Source organism: Oryctolagus cuniculus, chromosome 10, assembly GCF_051225735.1.
Source record: "Oryctolagus cuniculus isolate XC-2025 breed Fujian yellow rabbit chromosome 10, ASM5122573v1, whole genome shotgun sequence".
NCBI lineage: Eukaryota > Metazoa > Chordata > Mammalia > Lagomorpha > Leporidae > Oryctolagus > Oryctolagus cuniculus.
The window spans coordinates 124,752,004-124,771,934 of record NC_142876.1 but is presented as its reverse complement, the minus strand read 5'-3'; the positions used below and the strand labels follow the sequence as shown (position 1 = coordinate 124,771,934).

Below are 19,931 nucleotides of genomic sequence, written 5' to 3'. Positions count from 1 at the left end.
CACGCCGGAGGCCCTGCCACGCCTGGGCCCTTCCCCTTGGCCTGTTGCTCCGGCTCTGTGAACCTGAGCAGGGGGAGGGCGGAAGGTCAGACTGCACCCCACCTGCCGTCAGCGTCACTAGCTCACTGTGGCAGACTCATCCTCACTGTGTTTTCCTGCACGTGGGTCGTCACTTTGTGCACGTCGCTGTAGCCCAGGTGGCCCCAGTGGAGCCGGTCGTGGCCTGACAGCTCGGTGGCTGGGAACAGGCTGGTGTTGCTGAGAGACTGCGCGTCCCTCCCTGGGTTTGGAACCTGTTCCCAGCTCGGGCTGCGCCTCAGCGGCCCTGTCTGCTTTCCTGACCCTCGCGGCTCCAGATCTTCCATTGCGAAGTGGGAGCTCACTGCTCCGAGTTTGGCAACAGCACCCAGGGTGCTGAGCCGACACCCGGGAGGGGAGGGGCTGAACCGCGCGGGAGCCGGCAGCCCCGTCAGTCACGGTCATGGCTAAGCTGGGGTTTGCCCCCACGCCTGCCCCTGTGGCTTTGGTGTTCTCTCAGCGTTCTGTGGGGAGCGGGGTATTGCCGGTCGTTCCAAGCCTTCTTTGTGAACTGTTTTCCATGACATTGATATTCCCTGCCATATGCCGCCTGTGGTATAGGTGAAGTCAGGCTTTAATTAATGTTTTTGTTTTCTTGCTATTTGTCTTGATTTCATTAATTTGCACAGCACTCGGCCCTCGGAATTCTGAACAGATTTCTGTAGCTGCTCATTCCGCTCCTTTTGGGCATCACCCATAACTTTTCCCTGCTTCCTTCGTCGTGGGTTTCTTGGCAAGCGGTATTTATAGCCGCTATGTTCAGCATGTTCCGTGAACCCCCAGCACGTCGCTCCCACGTAGGACCAAGGGTGCAAGCAGGCCTGCAGGTGGATCCTGCACAGGGGCTCCTGGGGCGGGCAGATCACGTGTGTGTGTGTTGAGTAGCCATTTACAGCCCCACGCGACCGCTCTTCTCTGTGGACAGACCGGCCAGATGCTAGACCCATCGTCAGAGCAGACAGCAAAAAGCACTCGCAGCGCTGGGACCAGTGGTCCAGCAGCTCCCTTCGTAAAGCATCCGTTTTGCTATTTCCACCAGCGAAGACCCCGAATTACAACAGCCCCCACCTAAAGGAGCCAGGAAGCGAGGTGGTGGAACCACGCAGCCGGGCGGGCTGGTGCCTGCGGGAAAGCGACACTGCACCGTGGCTCTCCCGTTTGTGGCCGTTCTGAGTCACAGTCTCCCCAGTCATTCTTTCTTTGCCATCGCCATCTTGCCAGTGACCAAAGTCCTCATCATTTTAGACAAGAAGAGCAGAAGACCTGTGTGAAGCACTCTGCAGGCTCAGCCACGCCCACTCACCCCCCACGGAGGCTTTGCTGCTGGCGACCACAGGGCCCTGGCACGGGCCCTTCCTCGTGCCAGGAGCTTCTGGGTGGCTGCTTTGCGTCTGTGCTGAGTGTCACCTCACTGGTGAGGGTTTTCCTGACCGTGGAAATAATTGAAACAGCAACATTCCCTTCTACCCCTCCACGGCTTAGTGGTTTTTTTTCAGAGTTCTTACTGACGTCTCCTAATTATAGTTTCCTTGCTCGCGGGTTCGTGTCTTTGCCTGCTGGATTACGCCCTTAATTAGGGCTTCCTTGGGGCGGATACAGCTGTCTTTCCTACTCTCTGCCCAATCCCTGGCATCTGGGAAGTGCCCGGCACCGGTGCCGTTCAGGGAATGTGCGTGGATTGAACAAATGCTGCTCGCTGGGCAGTCGCATCTCCAAGGGCAGCTGTGCCATGGACACAGCGTGCTGCGTGGTCACCTGCACACTAAGGGAGAGAGCCGTGAGCGACACCACCCCATGCACGCTGTCAGAATCAGCGTTAAGCGTCGGAAGTACCAGGTGGGCATCGGGAACCGCACAGCAGATGCTGGTGGGCAGTGCGCCCTCGCCTGCTTCAGAATTCACCTCCTCCAGGGAAGAGACTTCCCTCAAACCTGTCTCATGGTGCTCTCTGCAGCCCCGTCCAGCGGGCTGACATCAGCCAATGGGGCGTGGGAATCGTAGGCACGTGTCGGATTTCCCATGTTCTGCAGAGATCCTTCAGGACTCTCAAGGGGATTGTGTCCCGGTCACCCACGGTGGCTCCTTCTACACCTGTGCTCTTTACCCCTGCCTCCTGGGACCCCCTCCCCCCAAAACTGGCTGCACCCAAGTCCTCTGTTCAGCCTCTGCTCTGGGGGGAATCCAAGCTAGGAAGAGGCACACACCCATCAGAAGCTCCAAGGCAGCCTAGGCTTGGTCCCGCCAGCAGTCAAGAGGAAACCAGAGAGCAAGCAGCTTGGACCAAGGCCACTGTGAGCTACCTGCATCTGCAGGTCCCTGTCTGTGTGGGGGTGGACCTAGTATATGGGGCTATGAACACATCTGTACATGCACATGTACTGCTGCACACGTGTCTGATATAGTTACGTCTGTGGTATGCACACACGGCTATACACTTACGTCTGTAATATACAGACACTGCTGCACACTTAGATATGTAATGTACACACTCCTGCACACTCACAGCTGTAGTCCTGGATGCACACTCACAGCTGTGGTTGTGGGTGCACACCCTGCTGCACACTCACAGCTGTAGTCATGGGTGCACACACTCCTGCACACTTACAGCTGTGGTCATGGCTGCACACTCACAGCTGTGGTCATGGGTGCACACACTGCTGCACACTCACAGCTGTAGTCGTGGGTGCACACTTACAGCTGTGGTCGTGGGTGCACACACTGCTGTACACTTACAGCTGTGGTCATGGCTGCACACTCACAGCTGTGGTCATGGGTGCACACTTAGAGCTGTAGTCATGGGTGCACACACTGCTGCACACTCACAGCTGTAGTCATGGCTGCACACTCACAGCTGTAGTCGTGGGTACACACCCTGCTGCACACTCACAGCTGTAGTCGTGGGTGCACACTTACAGCTATGGTCATGGCTGCACACTTACAGCTGTAGACATGGGTGCACACCCTGCTGCACACTCACAGCTGTAGTCATGGGTGCACACTTACAGCTGTAGTCATGGCTGAACACTTACAGCTGTGGTCGTGGTGCACACCCTGCTACTGTTGTGTCTGCAGACAGCATTGTGCTCTGCAGCCACGGAGCTTCATTGTTGACCCTTTGCCAACTCCTCAGGCAGCAGCTGGCTGAGCACTTTTGCCTGTGGCATTGATTTTACACCTTGGTGTGAGGAGAGGGTGCAGCAAGTGGTCTTTAGAGACCCTTTCAACTCCAAGAGTCTGCAGTCCTCTCTGCACACAGGTTAGGGAGCTAACCCTGGAGTCCCCTCCAAGCAGCAAGGAGTTTCACACGGATCCCGGCCTCTCCATGTGTGACAGATTCTGTTCACATGGGCAGCATTTGGACGGGGGAGTGGACGGGCTGGTCCATGTGTTCCTGCGCAGCAGGAGGCGAGAGGCGTTTGAAACCCTCGCCATCGAGCGCAGACGGATGCTTGGCGCGTTCCCGGCCGATCTGGGTTCAGCGAGGCTAAATTTACTCCCATCTCCACGGGGCGGTTTACCAGCTTCAGCAGTCATCTGTCTTCAGAACGTGCATGCTCTCCCGACACACGCGTTCTCTTGATTTGCTCAGCTACTGTGGCAGCTGCGGGTGGGGTCGGCGTGGAGGTGGTGAGTGTTCACAGAGAGGGGAGCAGGAGGCACCTCCCGGGTCTGTGGTGGGAAAACATGCAGGCCATCGGCCCAGACCTGAGCCAGCAGGGCAGGGGCGCCCCATCCCCTGCACAAGGAATCCCAGGCTCACTCATGTTTTGTCGCTGAGATCCACGTGGGCTGTGTGTGGTTCTGTTACTCCCGGGAGTCCAAGCCCACAGTGGGAGCTCCCAGCATTTGTTGACTGATGATAAAACAGGTGAGCACAGTGTCGCCTCGTAATCCCAGGCCCCGCCCTCACATGCTGTCCCTTCCTCCTAATACCCCTGTGTCCCCCACCGTGGGCAGCTACAGCTGCATGCACTCAGGACCCCGAGTCGCGGCTGGAAGAGGAGCTGCCCCGTGCGCCATCATCAGGGCAGCCACACCTGTGTCCCCCACCGTGGGGGCCGCCTCAGATCTTGCCCAGCCTGACCTACACCACGGTCAGGTATAACAGTCCAGGTCCCAGGGCTATTACACTCCACTGCCCAGAACAAACAGGAAAACAGGAAAGATTCCAAGAACTCGCTGTGCGGGACAGATATTAAATCCAGTACTGCCTCTGTTCTTGCTGAAGTCACATTTAATTAAGACCAGGGAGGGAGAGCCAAGTCTGTGTCAGTTTTCATTTAGCTGCCAGGAGGCAGGGTCTCGCAGCGACCTCCTCCTTTATTGTTTCTGAGAGAGACGGGCTGGCAGCGCACGTCCCATCGAGGGTTCCGGCGGACCCTGTGCTCCCTCGTGGTGCCCGGCTGGAAGAAGCCAGGTGGGAGTTGGATTTAGCCTGAAGAGATCTAGTAACGAAGCTGCAAAACGGCAACTCTGGTGATGAAAATTCCAGGAACGAAGGGGGCAAGCGTACCAGAAAACAATAAATAACAGGCAGACAACTTATTTTCCATATCAGCCTAAGTATTTAAGCCCATTTCACGGTGGGAAGCTAGAAATCCCTAATAAAGATGTTGAAGCAAATAGAGAAAGCGCAGCGAATTCAGATCCCCGGCGGCATGGATACAGAGTAGCAGCACGACCCAGAAGTTGTTAGATGCCCAACTGGAGACGTTCCCTGCGGCAGGATCATTAGTGGCTCCATTGGATGAGCTCAGCCGAGGAGCTGCGTGTCTGAGCTGTAAACAGGACGAGAGGTGGTCAGCCACTGAGTCTGGGAGCCATCGAGGGAGATGGGACCGAGCTCAGCTGACCGCCCAGCGAAAGCAGAGGCGTCGGATGCACACCTGGGTGTGCTGAGAGCTGGGCCGTCACCGGCTGCAGACCCACAGCTCAGTTCTAAGCAGAGGAAGCTGCCGTCATGGTGATGATGGTGGTGGTGCCGCCAGTATCAGGTTCTCAGCACAGAGGCTGGGGGCTTCCTCAGCAGAGGGGCTTATGCTGAGCTGGCTGCCTCCTTCCTTCCGTTTGTCACATGACCTCGCCTGAAGGAACGTCTTTGGATAATGAGGACCTGACTTGCTTCAGTTTGTCCGGGGCCGTGCGTGCGTGTGTGTCGCGCTCAGGAGGGCTCTGTCTTTCTGTGTGGGTTGTCAGTCACTGTTTCCATCACTGTCAGCCAGCCAGGGAGCATCCTACACCCTCATGGAGGCGACAGCCAGGACTTTCAGTGTCTGCCTAGGCCACAGGTGCCCGGGCGTGGGGACAGTGGAGGCCTGAGTCCGGGCAGGCTTCTGTGATGGGTGGTGCTCCCAGGAGTCAGCACGTAGAAGCGGATGGGGGTGAAGGATCCATCGGGTCAAAATGCATTGCCCAGAGAAGACACGCACACTCATCCACAGAAGGTAGACCTGAGCAAGTCCACAGCAACCTTTGACCTTGGGTCTGGACCGCCCCCCGCCCCCAGCCGGGGCTTCCACAGGGACAGTGATGCCGGTCCCAACACGGGCCTGGCCTCGGTGGCTGGCCAGCCTGTGAGATACCAGGGAGCAGTGGATCTCTGTGTAGCCATGCACCTGCAGCCACAGTGCTGCCTGCTGGGGGTTCTCGGGCTGCACCCTGCTCCTGCAGCCAGGGTCTCTGAGGGTTCACGGGCCCTCCGTGGGACGCTGATGCCGGGGACGGCAGGAGAACCACAGCGTGTGTCTGGAGAGGCAGGTGAGGCCGCCCAGCCCCACTTCTGCCACTCAGAAGCAAGCCACCTGCTCAAGGTGACCCTGATGTCACAGGCGGGTTATGATGTGTGACGTGTGCTGTGCTCCCTCCCTGGTGTGGGGGCTGCCTTTTAGCCCAGCCAGGCTGGCTATCAGAGCTCCGTTCTGCTCCCCTCACAAAAGCTTGGGGAGCGTTTTGAGGTTGAGGAGGTGTCCTGGCTGCAGGTGGAATCTCAGTGTCCTTGGCAGCGGCACCTGCTGCCCGTGCCCACAGGTGCGGTGGTGGCCTTGGTCCCTGTGCATGTTATAACACAGTGGGTGCACAAGCTACGGCTCCTGAATAGAACGCTGGTTCCAGGTGTGGCATTGACAGCTGGGAGGTCACTCCCACCTTTGCTCTTCCTAGATGTGAAACCTCGCAAAGGTGAGTCAGGACAGGTGGACAGGGCAGAAGGGCAGAAGGAGCATGTCCCTCCTTCGCCTCTGAGAGAGTCCAGTTTCTCCTCTGTCTTCTTAGGGTGAATTCTGCTATTAGTTGGCGGGCGCAGTTTTCACATCTTGCAAAACCCCTGGTGGCTTCTTGGGTTGCTTTGTGTCTGTGGAGTAATCAGGAACCCGTTCCCGAGAGGGGAAATCATTATTTGTTGTGGAAACGGCTGCGTCAGAGGGAGGGGCTCACCTGTTCACCCCCGGGTGAGAGCTGACTTCCAGGCTCTGCAAAGCAAGCCCGGGCACAGGGCCACAAAGGCGCCCCTGTCAGGACTGAGGCTGTGCCAGGCCACCACATGAAATGTGGCCAGCAGATGCCAACTTCTGGGCCCAGATGAGCTCGCCGGGGCCGCCGTAACAACCAGGCATGGCGGCAGCGTGTTTGATCGTGGTTCTTGAGGCCGACAGCACCCGCACGCTGTCAGCAGGCTGCGCTTCCCCTGACTCTCAGGTCCAGGTGTTCCCGGCTCCTGCTGCTTGTGGTCCACACAGCAAAGCTCATCTCCGCCCTGCCTCCCTGTCCTTGTCACCGTCTGCTCTGTGCCCACAGCTCTGCCCTGGGACCTGGAACAGCAAGTGCCACGTTGGCAGTTCTTACACGGACACCGTTGGTTAAATTGGACATCCTAAGTTGGTTTCACCTGTTTCCTTCTGCTTTTGAGAAGTGTGAGTGGTGAAAAATCGAAGACGACTTCACGCCTGGTCCTCCATTCCTGGTGCCCAGTGCTGCCTTCACAGCTGAGAAGTCCCTCCCGCCTTTGCTGGTCTTCGCAGATGTGAAACGCTTGCACATGGACCAAGGGACAGGTGGAGGGGGCAGGGAGCTGCTGCAGAGACCCTCACCCCAGATGCAGGGGCCGAGTCGCAGGGCAGGCAGGTGGACCCTCCAGTGTGTGCTTGCAGAGAATCCTGGAACTGGATGTGTGAACACAGTAACAACCTCACATGCGTTCTGGGGCTTGGCTCGCAGGCGTGCGAGCTGCGTCTCAGTAGAAAAAATAGTAGATCTTCTGAGGAAAAGCCCAGCAGGAGTTTTCCTGTCTCTGGAGAGGGGCGGACTGCTCTCGGCAATGGGAGTCACCGAGGGCCAGCCTCGAACACGGTGCAGAACCGCCCGCCCCAGCTCTGCTGAGGGACAAGCTCTCCGGTTAGCCCAGAGTCTGCAGATAGGCATTGATGGCAAGAAACCCAGGTTTCCCGGACTCTGCCTCCAGCCGTGTGCATGCACTGCTGTCAACCAGATACCTGCACACTGTGCTGTCAACCAGACACCTGCACACAGTGCTGTCAACCAGACACACACACACACTGTTGTCAACCAGACACTCACACACAGTGCTGTCAACCAGATACCTGCATACACACTGTTGTCAAACACCCGCACTGCTGTCAGACACCTGCACACAGTGCTGTCAGCCAGACACACCCCCCCACTGCTGTCAACCAGACACTTGCACACCGTGTTGTCTGCCAGATACCTGCACATTGTGCTGTCAACCAGACACCTACACACAGTGCTGTCAACCAGACACCTGCATACACGCTGCTGTCAAACACCCGCACTGCTGTCAGCCAGACACCTGCACACAGTGCTGTCAGTCAGACACACACACACACTCACTGCTGTCAACCAGACACTCCCACACTGTATTGTCTGCCAGATACCTGCACACTGTGCTGTCAATCAGACACCCGCACACAGTGCTGTCAGCCAGACACCTGCACACACCGTAGTCAAACACCCACACACTGCTGTCAGCCAGACACCTACACACAGTGTTGTCAGACATCATACGCACTGCTGTCAGACACCCACACATACTGTGCTGTCAAGCACCCACTCACACTGCTGTCAGCCAGACACCTGCTCACACGTTGCTGTCAGACACCCGCACACAGTGCTGTCAGACACACATACACACACACACATTGCTGTCAACCAGACACTCACACACTGTGTTGTCTGCCAGATACCTGCACGCTGTGCTGTCAATCAGACACCCGCACACAGTGCTGTCAGCCAGACAGCTGCACATACAGTGCTGTCAGTCAGACACTGCGTCCCGCCCCCACTCAGGGGACGGGAACTGAGCAGCAGCCTTGGGAAGGAACACAGGCAATGGCTTCAGGGTCCTCGCAGGCAGCTGCTCCTCACATTCCTAAGCTGATGATGCCAAAGGCAGAAACTGAACCCGATCATGGTGTAGGAGGTGAACCCAGTGTGAGGTCTTTCTTGGCCCCCAGGACCCTGGCCTTGGCTGGAGGCTGTCGAGGTCCTTCTTGGCCCCCAGGACCCTGGCCTGGGCTGGAGGCTGTCGAGGTCCTCCTTGGCCCCCAGGACCCTGGCCTGGGCTGGAGGCTGTCGAGGTCCTCCTTGGCCCCCAGGACCCTGGCCTTGGCTGGAGGCTGTCTCCTGAGTGTGTCAGGAAAGCTGGCGTTGGCCCAGCCTCTACCTGTACAGCCCAGTCCCCTGGGATGCCCTGCCCGCTCTGCCTCACTGTGCACCCCGAGTCTCCACAGGCTGCGCTAGAGCCCCCCTTCCTTCCGGGCACCCGTGTGTCCCCTGTGCTCATGGGAGAGGAAGCTGACTGAACCAGGCCTCGTCTCTTCTTGGTAGGAGCCTTGCTGAGATCATTGACATTCTGTAAACGGGACCGATTGCAGTGTGCGTTCTGATGAGGCATGACCTCACGTAAGGCCAGCGGCACACCAGGATGATGGATTTGTAGGTACATCATAATGGTCACCACCCTCAGTGTCCCTCAGCAAGTGACCCCCCTCCCCCACAGTGTGGCCGCAGTTGGCACTGGCACTACAGTCAAGAACGCCGTGAATGAGAATGAACATCAGTGTTGTCACCACAGGCACCGCCGTGTGAGAACACACTTGTGTTATTAGCTGGTCTCCCCAGTTCCACTATGTGCACGTGCCGTGCGTGGTAAATATGGTTTTATCTGTTTAGGGAGAGAAGAGCATTCTCCGTTATCTTCTAAGTGGGCTTCGCTGGTTTTTGACTGTTTTAGTACTTGCTGCAGCTCCAGGTGTTAATTGCTGTTTTCCTGAGTGCAGCCCTGTGTGCCCTGAGCCCCAGGTGACGGGGAAACAGACCTGTGGAGCTCCTGACTGTGTTCCGGCCACTGCTGCCTGCAGCCCTGGGGGGCTCAGCAGCGTGTGTGAGTAAAGGAGGAGCCAACTGCTGTCAGCCCTGGAGATACTCCCATCAGCTGCTGTGGTCATGTGCTGAGGGCAGGTGCAGAGGTCAAGTGCAGAGGTCAGCCACTGAGGGCAGGTGCAGAGGTCAGCCACTGAGGACAGGTGTAGAGGTCAGCCACTGAGGGCAGGAGCAGAGGGCAAGTGCTGTGGTGCTGTGTGGGCAGCACACTGAGAGAGGGAGGTTCAGGTGAGGTTGGGGCCAGGGTGAATGCCCTTTGAAGAACAAGCTGATTTGAGAGTTTTCTCAAAGCAGCCTACTGAGGGTGACTGAGGCACGGTGAGTGTCTCTGGGGCACCGTGTGGCTGCCCAGGCATGAGTGCTGAGGCCTGGAGCCCTCGTCTGGTGTTCACTGCAGTGGGGGCAGGAGTGGCCACTGAGACCCGCAGCCCGGCACTGAGGGGCTGACCTGGCCTGGCACTGGCGGGCAGTAGCCCCACAGGTGTCTGCAAGCTTGTGTTGTGTGCAGGCAGGGGCGCCGCCGTCACCGTGTGCAGAGATGCTCTGTACCAGCAGGAATCCACCCTTCTGCGATGAGCGTGTGCTTCGGAATAGCGTGTAGTACATCACGCGTGGATGGGACATGGGGAGCAAGTCCACCTGTGAGGACAGACCTCTGCAAGCACAGAGGGTTGGTCCAGCCATCCAGGGCTGTACACGGGCGTAGTTTTAAGGTTTTCTCAGCTTACACAGATGTTGGCAGATACATCTGCCAGGCAACAAACTGAGTGCTTTTCCCACGTTAGTTTTTGTGTTTTTAATGTTACACAGAGGTTCTGTAATTGGGCTCGGGCAGCGTGGGGATGGGGCGGGGTCGGAGTCGTGTGTCTTTCACATTCTCTCTGGGACCAGCCCTACCTGAGCTTAGACAGACCTGTGACGCCTTCTTGGAACCCACGTGGTTGGCCTGCACGACTTCAGCACACACACGCAGGGAGCACGGGCGCTCAGTCTCAGCACACGCAGGGAGCACGGGCACTCAGTCTCAGCACACACAGGGAGCACGGGCACTCAGTCTCAGCACACACAGGGAGCACGGGTGCTCAGTGTCAGCACACACAGGGAGCACGGGCGCTCAGTCTCAGCACACACACGCAGGGAGCACGGGCGCTCAGTCTCAGCACACGCAGGGAGCACGGGTGCTCAGTCTCAGCACACGCAGGGAGCACGGGCTCTCAGTCTCAGCACACACAGGTGGGGAGCACGGGTGCTCAGTCTCAGCACACGCAGGGAGCACGGGCGCTCAGTCTCAGCACACACAGGGAGCACGGGCTCTCAGTCTCAGCACACACAGGGAGCACGGGCGCTCAGTCTCAGCACACGCAGGGAGCACGGGTGCTCAGTCTCAGCACACGCAGGGAGCACAAGCGCTCAGTCTCAGCACACACAGGTGGGGAGCACGGGTGCTCAGTCTCAGCACACGCAGGGAGCACGGGCGCTCAGTCTCAGCACACGCAGGGAGCACGGGCTCTCAGTCTCAGCACACACAGGGAGCACGGGTGCTCAGTCTCAGCACACGCAGGGAGCACGGGCGCTCAGTCTCAGCACTCACAGGGAGCATGGGCACTCAGTCTCAGCACTCACACGCAGGGAGCACGGGTGCTCAGTCTCAGCACACACACGCAGGGAGCACGGGCGCTCAGTCTCAGCACACACAGGGAGCACGGGCTCTCAGTCTCAGCACACACAGGGAGCACGGGCGCTCAGTCAGCACACACAGGTGGGGAGCACGGGTGCTCAGTCTCAGCACACGCAGGGAGCACAAGCGCTCAGTCTCAGCACACGCAGGGAGCACGGGTGCTCAGTCTCAGCACACGCAGGGAGCACGGGCGCTCAGTCTCAGCACACGCAGGGAGCACGGGCGCTCAGTCTCAGCACACGCAGGGAGCACGGGTGCTCAGTCTCAGCACACGCAGGGAGCACGGGCGCTCAGTCTCAGCACACGCAGGGAGCACGGGCGCTCTGTCTCAGCACACACACGCAGGGAGCACGGGCGCTCAGTCTCAGCACACACAGGTGGGGAGCACGGGCGCTCAGTCTCAGCACACACAGGGAGCACGGGCGCTCAGTCTCAGCACACACAGGTGGGGAGCACGGGCGCTCAGTCTGTTTGTTTTCTAAACGTCCAGAAACTTCTGGCTTCTGTAGGACACACAGCATCTCCCGGCCCCTGGTTTCCTCTTGGTGTTTGAGCGGTTGCTGAGTGACCAATGCCAAGGCTAGTGACAGGTACTCAGGGCTGCCAGCATCCTCGCATTCTGCTGTGGTAACATTGTGTCAAGTCTTCCTGAAGCACCTGCTATGTAACAGTATCTCCGCTTGGATAGTGTCTCCATCACTATTCAGTCATCCTGGCCTGTAGCTGTTTCGAGATCACTCCTGTGTAGGAGACAAAAAACAAGTCCGTGTCACACTCACCCACTTCCGGGTGAGGGAGCAGCCACGGAGTCTGGCGTCTGTGGCCTCTCGGTGATCGGGCTCTGGCTATCGACTTAAAAGTCCACGCAATGACAAACTTGTGTGTCATGTTGTTGCCTGGCCTGGTGCTTTCAATGAAACACACAGACCATTTTCTGGATGGGTGGCTGAAGGCTCCGCGTGGGGACGACGCAGCCTGTGGACCGTATAACAGTGAAACCATGTGGTCCAGCCCTACTGGGACTCAACATCCAATCAGCCTACAGCAAGCTAACGTTTAAGTGGGAATTTTATCTGGCCTGCGAATTTTGTTATTAATGTCCCAGTAGCCCTTGGCAAAAAAAAAAAAAGATGGTTTGCACCCCTGTATCTGTAAGAACGTTGCACCAGAGATACCTGGGTACATCCGGGTCCCTCAGGAGGAGGGCACCAGGGCTGGGTTGAATAACTAACTCCAGCTCTGCCCATGACTAGAAGTAGCTGCTAACATCAGTCATTTCTAACATGGAGCTGTATATCCTGTGTCATCACCACCATCACGCAGTCACACACGTGTTTCCCGTGAGGCCGCTGAGCTCCCAGCCGTTTCTCTTGTGTTCCTGTAAAGTCACGGAATCCAGTAAATATCGCTGCCTTGCAGAAATCGCACTGTTTTTACACAAATAGGTGCTTTTAGACTGTCTCATTACCCGTCAGATACAGTAACTTCAAGACCTTGTATTGTTTGGGTGTGACACGCATATTGAGCACTTGGAAATCTACAGGTGTACATTAAGATCAGTTTCGCAGTAGGAGATTATTTTGGGAACACTGAGTATCACGTTGCTTACGTGGTCTGAGGGTCCTACTGGAATTTGATTGGAGAGCCGTATTTCCTCAGAACAATATCGAATACGGTTCCTGAGAAACTGTTTGCTTTTGACAATCTGGGATGTTACTGATTTGGACCAGCAGGGCCAGTGAATACAAGGAGCACACTTAGCCGTTGAGTCCAGGAAAACGTGTGGATTCTTTGCTTTCCATAAATAGGTCATCTAGTAGAGAATCATTGGATCTGGAATAGTTGGCTGACCCTTACTTGATAAGATGGATAATGGCAGGTTCTTCACTCAGAAGAAACGGTGGTGGGGGGGGGGGTATGTGTGTGTGCTGCTGTTTAATTGTGTGTTTGCATTTGCAGCAGACTTTATGATATTTATTTAACATCTGAAAGACAGGTGTGGCAGGGGCATTGTGCGGTGGGTTCCACCGCTGCTTGGGTCACCTGTATCCTGGGAGTGCCTGGGAGGGATCCCCAGCTCCACTTCCAGCCCAGCTCCCTGCTAATGTGCCTGGGAGGCAGCAGGTGATGGCTCAGTGCCTGGGTCCCTGCCACCTGTGTGGGAGACACTGATGAAGCTCCTGGCTGCCTGCTTCGGCCTGGCCCAGCCCTGGACGCTGTAGCCTGGTGGGGAGTGAGCCAGCTGAAGGAAGATCTCTCTCTCTCTCTGTCTCTCTCGGTCTCTCTCTGCCTTTGAATAAGTAAAGATGTTGTAAGTAACAGGTAGATATAATAGAAATTTCCTGTTTCTTACTCCTGACCCCAGTCGATTGGTGGAGACCATTGAGATTGGCTCGTGCTCGGAGAAGTTGGAGCCTGAAGCCGGCTTTGCCAGGCCACGGCTGCAATGCTGCCTCCCGTATTGGAGTGCTGGCGACTCCATTTCCAGTCCAGCTTCCTGCTGCTGCTCCAGGAAAGGCAGTGGGAGATGACTAAAGCAGCTGTTCCCTGCTCCCCACGTGGGAGGCCCACGTGGAGCTCCTGGCTCCTGGCTTTGACCTGGCCCAGTTCTGCCTTTGGTGGCTATTTGGGCAGTGAGTCAGCAGATGGAAGATCTCTCCCACTCACAGTCTCTCCCTCTCTCTCACTCTTCCTTGCAAATAAATAAACCTAAAAGAGGAAGTTAGTACGTTTGGTCATAGCCTTTTTTAAGAAGGACTATCAGGCTGGTCCCAGTCCCATCTCTCCTGGAGCGTGGGGTCCTTCCTGATAGTGACAGTGTGCGCTCCGTGAATGTCCCAAGGTTCGGTTGTGTGTTTTAATTTATTCCTTCAGGACGCTGGCCCGTATTACAGTTTACAGTGAACCCAGTACATTCTTTCTCATAGAAGAGGCCGGTGACTTCTGGGTGAGGAGAGTGGTTTGGGGCAGGGGCTCTGTCAGCAGCCCCACATGGGTCTCTGGCGTCACTGTGAGTCCTGGACAGATTCCACGGGTTCTGACTGTGACTCGAGCTGGCTCCGTGGGAGAGTTACAGAGCTGAAGACTGAACAGCAAGAAGAGAAGAAGAGCAGCCAGAGGTCTCCGGCCCCCTGCTTCCCACCTGACACTGCGGCAGGGCCTGCGTCCCTGTGTGGGTCTGCGGGGATGTCGGGTTCTGGGAGTCTGGGGCGTGCAGTGCCGCTCGTGGAGGAGGAAGTCCCTGGCGGCCTGGTCAGCTGACCCCGGGAGAGGCTTGGACTGCCCGCCCTGTTGTCCTGTGATTCCTGTCCCTGGGCAGCCCCTGTGCTGTCCTCGTGCAGTCGACAGAGCGTGGTCTCCCATGAGACCCCGTCGTCCAGAGGGACAATCTGTGACCACCAGGACATTCACGGGCGGCACGGCACTAACCCTCTGAGAAGCAGGGGAAGCCGCAGGCCTGTGTGTGATGCTGTCCATCCCAGCGTCCAAACCTTGTGTGTAAAATCAGGCGCCACAGGGTCGCCTTTACCCGAAGGCACTGCCGAAAGCAGCAGGACACGGCGCTCCTGCTCGCGGCCAGCTTCTCGGTGACGTTGATCCTCCCGCATCTTGACTGTGGTCCGGATCCGATGGTGAAAACAGACCCCGTATCCATCTGGATTTACGTATTTTCTTGGAGAGAAGCAGGTGAGAGTCGCGTGCTGGGTGAACGCAGCTCCTGCAACATGGAAGCTCGTGGTAACAGTGTACCCAGCCGCTTGCGGGAATCCACCGGGTTGGCAGTGATGCTGGCTGCCCCCCTCCGTCCTGCGGGTTCCGTGATCGCCAGGCCAGCCTGTAGGTCTGATTCTAGTCCAGTGAACGCTTGTGCTAAGTGCACCTCAGAGACGGCATTGTGAACTCACGCTGACTTGGCTCCTTGGTGGATTACTCAGCGTGCCCGTGGGCCCTGTGTCCGGACTCATGGAAGGAGAGTGGAAACCTCCCTGGCTGCACCCTCCATGCAGGTGCACCCCTGATGTGTGCACTTGCCGATGCAGCTCACTGAGCAGACGCCTCGAGCCAGGGGTCCAGGCCCATGGAGGTCATTGGGGACAGCGTTCTCTGTACAGCCACAGCACCCTGAGCACCTGCTCTCGCCTGATCTCAGAAGCTGGGCAGGGTCGGGCCTGGTTAGTCCCGGTGGGGAGAGGGCACTCGCAGCAGCCCTGGGCAGCCTCTTCCTTCCCGCAGCACCGGGAGGCAGCCAAGGTTCTCCCGGCCTCCCCAGTTCAGCACTGGGCACGCAGGGGCTACAGTGGACATGGGGTGCACTCAGCGCTCTGCTGGACGCGTAGGGAGAACCACGTCGTTGGGCTGCAGACTCCGCGTGAGGTCCGTGCAGTCGTGTGGTGTGGCCCAGCCCCGGCCAGCGCAGGCAGGACTCCAGATACCAGCACTCTGCAGCAGGTGCTGCTTACGTTGACAGCGCTGCGTGGCCTGGGAATGGTGCTGTCAACATCCGGAGGTTCCCCAGCCCTGCCACGGGCTCCACAGGCTCCAAGACCTAACACCCCAGACCTCCACGGGAGCAAGGGCCTCAAAGACACCCAGAGGGCTGGCGCTGTGGCTCAATGGGCTAATCCTCCACCTAGCGGCGCCGGCACCCCGGGTTCTAGTCCTGGTCGGGGCACCGGATTCTGCCCCGGTTGTCCCTCTTCCAGGCCAGCTCTCTGCTGTGGCCCGGGAAGGCAGTGGAGGATGGCCCAAGTGCTTGGGCCCTGCACCCGCATGGGAGACCAGGAGAAGCACCTGGCTCCTGCCTTTGGATCAGCGCGGTGCGCCGGCTGCAGTGCGCCAGCCGTGGCGGCCACTGGAGGGTGAACCAATGGCAAAAGGAAGACCTTCCTCTCTGTCTCTCTCTCTCTCTCACTATCCACTCTGCCTGTAAAAAAAAAAAAAAAAAAAAAAAAAAAAAAAAAAGACACCCAGAGGAGATGCCGAGTGTCTGTGCCCACGGGCGGCTCATGACTCACGGTTTCCATCCACACCCAGCGCTCTCACCCTCCTCTGCGTCTGCTGGTGGCGCCCAGCTGTTCCCAGAGAGGTGCCTGTTCCCAGAGAGGTGCCGGGAGTCAGCAGCCATAAAAAGCAGCCCCTGAGAAGCAATGTGTGTGCCCGGGAAGGCGCCAGGTCAGGGAGGGCAAGCCACCTGCCACCCCCAGGGCAGGGTGCGCGGAGGTCAGGGGCGGGAGTGAGGGGGCTGGGCTTCCCCCCAGAGAGGCAGTGGGAGCCCTGCCCTCGGTGAGGCCACTCTGCCTGCCACGTGCTTATGGGGGAGACACCTTGAGTGCCGTGTGTGACGGGCGCCTGATTGGCTCTCCGTTTCCCTCCTCTGCTCACTGCTTAGGGAGCTCTCTGTGTCCATTGCTTTCTGAGCCAGCGGCCAGCGGGGTCTCCTCATGCCCTGAGCCTCCGGAGCTGAGTTCACTGGTTGCATTCCCAGCCCCCTTGCATCTCACTGTGAGGGCTCCAGACTTCGCTCACGGACACCCAGGATCTAACCTGATGGCTCCCCCAAGGGTAGTTCCCCGGGCTGTGTCACCCGTGGGCTTGTGAGTCCCGTTGCCAGGGTTAGGGCCCAAAGCACAGCGGCGTTAGCCAGCTTGACTGCCCATGTGCTGCCGTCCACACCTGTTGCACAGCAAGTCCTGACTTATTTTAAGGGACAGAATACTACAGAGGGAAGGAGAGGAAACACAAAGCATCCTGTGGTTTTCTTGGAATTTTCTGGAACCAGGTTCCAAGTGATTCTTCCATTTTGGTTTGAACTTAGGCACATGAGCTGACATATCTTTATTCTTGTGTATTTTTTTCTTCTAAAACATTTCAAACAATACAGAAAAGTATAAAGGACACTTCCATGAGCACATGTGGCTTCGGTTATTAAATATTTATTTATTTATTTGACAGGCAGGGTTACAGAGAGAGAGGGAGAGACAAAGGGAGAGAAGTCTCCTGTCCGTTGATTGACTCCCCAAATGGCTACAATGGCCGGAGCTTGGCCAATCCAAAGCCAGGAGCCAGGGACTTCTTCCAGGTCTCCCATACGGGTGCAGGGGGCCCAAGAACTTGAGCCAAATTCCACTGCTTTTCTGGACCATCAGCAGGGAGCTGGATGAGAAGTAGAGCAGCAGGGGCTTGGACGGTGCCCATATGGAATGCAGGCATTGCAGCCTGATGCTTAACCTACTACACCAGGCGCTGGCTGGCCAGCACACGTGGCTGTATTTGGCCACATTGGCTTCGTTTGAGCCTAGCATAGATACCTAGATACATATGAACACACACTGACATAAGGTGTGTTGTCTGTACTTCATGTTTATATATGTGGGTGTGAACTCTCCAGAGGAGAGAGAACGTGGCATTTGTCCTAAGCATAAGCATTTCTCAGTCTGATACCTGAGCTACAGTGGAGCCGGCGCTCCTGCCTTCAGTTCACGCGGTGTCGCTTCCGTTACGTGAGTCAGGACGTCAGGACACCCACGTGGCTTTTGTAGAAGTGTAGTGAAGTCAGAGCTACAGGAACGCAAGCAGACGTCGCTGCCTCCCACTCGGTCCCCTGGGAGGCTGTGTCCGTGTGTGCTGGACAGCAGAGACACGCACACACGTCCCAGCACACGCGTGTGCGGTGAACACCCACTGTTGGGTCTGTAGGCTCGGCAGCCTTCCTTAAGCTGCTGCACGGGGAATGACTGACGATTTGAGGGTGTTTGCAGGCAGCGGAGCTAAAAAGCAGGTGTTTCCTCGTGGCTTTAGAAGGTGTTGCTGTGCTAAGGGAGACATTTGAGCTGCTCTGCGGAGCCGTGATGATCCACCTTCCTTGTGTTTAATGTGCACCCAGCATCGGGCAGAGCAGTGTGTGTGCCGGGCCTGGTTGCCTCCTCCAGGATGAGTGGCAGCTGTCAATCACTTGGTCTGTGTCCGCAGGACCTAGGCTGGCTGCAGTTCCAATGCGTGCGGTTGGATGCTACTAGATGCATGCCTTTGTCCAGAACACGTGTTATCCTTCCCTGTTTCAGTGACGTCCCAGTGTGTGCTAACCGCCTCAGCCACGCCGCACCGAGGCCAGGGAGGACTTACAAAGATCGGGGCCCCCACATGCGGGGCCCTGGGGTGCAGCCGCACACCTGGCTACCCTGGCCACGTCACTGGCTGCAGTTCCTATCCTGTCATAGTTTGAGGGGTGGCCGTCCTGAGGCTGATGGAGCTGATGTGACGTCTCCAGGTCACGCTGGAAGACCCAGAGTGAGGCCGTCTGAAACCGGGGCTGGAGCCGCTGGCCGCCAGGCAGGCTCACTGCCTCCGGCCCCAGGCCTCCTCTTTCCATGGGGGCCCCAGTGACAGCCCCTTGATTCTTCGCTTGTTCTCCCCCCGTTGGAGACGCACAGATAGGGAGCCCCAGCAGTCCGAGCTCCTCCCAGAAGCAAATGTGCCGTGGCTCTCATTTCTCTCATTTGCGTGGAGTGGCCTGGACCATGCCTCAGGCTGCTCCTGGTGAGGGGCCTGTGAAGCCCCAGACCCCAGCCGGATGCTCGGTCAGAGCCGGTCTTCCCTTAGGGGCCGTCACATCAGCACAACTGCTCGTGGCGTTAGAGCGTGAAGCTGTGTCAGCTCGCTCCCAGAGACACCCACCCCGAGGTACCCAGGGCAGGAGGGAGCGCGGGCTGAGATCCGGGACGCTCAGTGTGGCCTCTGCATGTTGTCAGCCAGCGCGAGAAGTGACCTCGTGGAGGACTGGAGTCAGCTATCGGCCACAGCTCAGAGCTTGGCCTCGGTGACTCTACCGCAATCCTACTATCATTTACGGGGTTCTCGGGGAGAGGTGGCGTGGGGAACTCAAGGAGGAGGAGGAGGGTGGGGGTGCTCACCACGGGAGCAGCAGGGAAAGCGGAGGTTTGAGTTCCTGTTCTAGGCGCAGGCAGCTGCCGCCTCTGAGTCCCACGTTGTGAGGTTCGGCCAACCACACATCAGAGATACACGGGAAAAAAACACCCTGAGCACGATCCGGTTGTGTTCTCATTATTCTTCCCTAAGCACAGTGTGTGGCTGCTGTGGGCCTGCCTTCTCCACTTCACGGGGGCCTGATGGGTGCACAGAGCTGTGGGTATTTAGAAGCTGCGACCGGGGTGTTGGGTGGGGACAAGCCCCATAAACCAGAGTGACGGTGCTGCAGGTTTATCCGTCTCCTCCAAAGGGGCCTCTTTTTGTCATCTCTGTCTGTGTTTCCTTTTGCGCCAAGAGCTCTTCACGTAGATATGGCCTCTTAAATACTCAGGCAGACAACAGAGGCTGGCGGGACTGCGGGGACATGATGGGATTTCTCCATCTCACTGGACTCTGCTAGGAGCAGAAGAACCCCGTCCATGGAATCGGAGGGCAGGGCCTTGAAGAACGAGGGGGAGGGAGCAGATAGATGAGGAGCCCTCGGGTCCCGCCAGGCCCCGTCAGCAAGGGCCAGAGCTGGGGCACCTTCAGGGTCATTGGAGCACTCAGCTTTGCCGCGGTGTCCTGGTGGGGAGCTCTGTGTAGGGGCAGCAGTGACGGAGGAGGGCGCACGGCTGGGGAGCTGCGTGCACCCTCATGGCAGTGGCGGCTTGGCCTGCAGATGTGCAGCAGAGGTCGGGAGGTGCCGGGTTCTGCTTGCATCCTGGAAGTGGGAGCTTCAGGGACAGGCACGTGGCTAAGCAGCTGGGACACACGTGGGGCCACCCCTGTGATG

General features: G+C 57.8%; 1 protein-coding gene across 34 annotated transcripts in view; it reads left to right on the top strand.

The window, feature by feature from the left end:
• Nucleotides 1-19,931, top strand: part of CNTN4 (contactin 4) — a 730,703-nt gene that overhangs the window by 348,919 nt on the left and 361,853 nt on the right. The window lies entirely within an intron of this gene.